The sequence below is a fragment of the Bison bison genome, unplaced genomic scaffold, assembly GCF_000754665.1.
Source record: "Bison bison bison isolate TAMUID 2011002044 unplaced genomic scaffold, Bison_UMD1.0 scf7180017864199, whole genome shotgun sequence".
In the NCBI taxonomy this organism is placed as follows: domain Eukaryota; kingdom Metazoa; phylum Chordata; class Mammalia; order Artiodactyla; family Bovidae; genus Bison; species Bison bison.
In genome coordinates this window covers 3,538,587-3,539,784 of record NW_011494771.1, presented here as the reverse complement: position 1 = coordinate 3,539,784, position 1,198 = coordinate 3,538,587, and the positions used below count along the sequence as shown (strand labels likewise).

At 54.0% G+C, this 1,198-nt stretch overlaps 1 protein-coding gene across 1 annotated transcript in view; it reads left to right on the top strand.

Moving 5' to 3' along the window:
- The window catches only part of MYC (v-myc avian myelocytomatosis viral oncogene homolog), a 4,877-nt gene continuing 3,679 nt past the window's right edge, over positions 1 to 1,198 (top strand). Inside the window, exon 1 of the mRNA XM_010844332.1 lies at positions 1 to 188. The gene's annotated coding sequence lies outside the window, so the exon portion shown is untranslated. The remainder of the gene's footprint in view (positions 189 to 1,198) is intronic.

The following is a 1,198-nucleotide window of genomic DNA, read 5'->3' as shown; positions in this document are numbered from 1 at the left end:
GCATTCGCGAAACTTTGCCCACTGGAACTTACAACATCCGAGCGACACCAAGACTCCCCGGACGCAGAGAAGCTCTTCTGCCTTTTTGGGGAGACACTTTCCCCCGCCGCTGCCACGACCCGCGCCTCTGAAAGGCGCTCCTCGCCGTTTTTTGGACGCTAGATTTCCTTCGGATAGTGGAAATACGGGTGAGCACCCGGACCTATTGGCCTTTTTCATTTATTTTTGCTACCTCCTTAACGCCGCGATGAGCAGAACGCCCGAATCGAGTGTCTTTTCTCCCATTCCTGCGCTATTGACACTTTTCTCAGAGTAGTTGTGGCTGGTCGGGGTGGAGTGAAGAGGAACCAGAACTGGGTCGGGGTACAGTGACTTGTCAAGATGGGAAGAGAGAGGAAGGCAGAGGGAAACCGGGGGTGCGTTTTCTGAAAGTAGCCTTTAGAGGTTTTTCCTCGCCTTAGATGGACGCTGACCCCGGCCGGGTGGACATTCATGCTTTATTGCATTAATTGCTTTTTTGCCTTTTGTCGGGAAGAAGGGTATGCTTCGCGGTTGGCAGAAAACCCTTTACATCCTGAACTCCTTGGAGTAAGAATTACACATTGCATATGTGAGCGAAGAAAGCTCCGCAGCCGCTGACTTTTCCCTGTCTGGAAAAGGGCATTTAAATTTCGGCTTACTGCATTTCTGACAGCCGGAGACAGACACTGCGGCGCGTCCCACCGCCGATCCCCTCGGCGTCTTCAACGCTCCCGGCTCCTTTTAGAAGTTGGCCTTTGGCTTTTTTTTTTTTTTTTTAAGGATAATAAAATTAAAGATTTTGGTCTACAGAGAGGTTAGGATTCGGTGTTGGGAAGGCGCGGGGACGGGGAAAAGGAAGGTGGGGCAAAGATGTGTCCGAGTCTCCTGAAATTATTGACTCGGGGTCGGAGGGAATGAGGGCAAAATCTCTGCACCCAGCCTTGGCTCCCCGGCCGCCTCCGGGGTCCCCGCGCGGGTGTCCCTGCGCCCCCTGAGATGCGGAGGACGGCCAGGAGCGGGGCTCCGGGCTTTTCGAGAACAGCTGCTACCCTCGGCGGGTGAGGGGGAAGACGCCAGGCTCCGGGCGCAGAATCGTAGCAGGGTTTCTGGCGCAGTTGGGTCGCCGTATTGAGTGTTGAAGGGAGACGTCTCTGTTATTATTTAACACTCTCCTTTT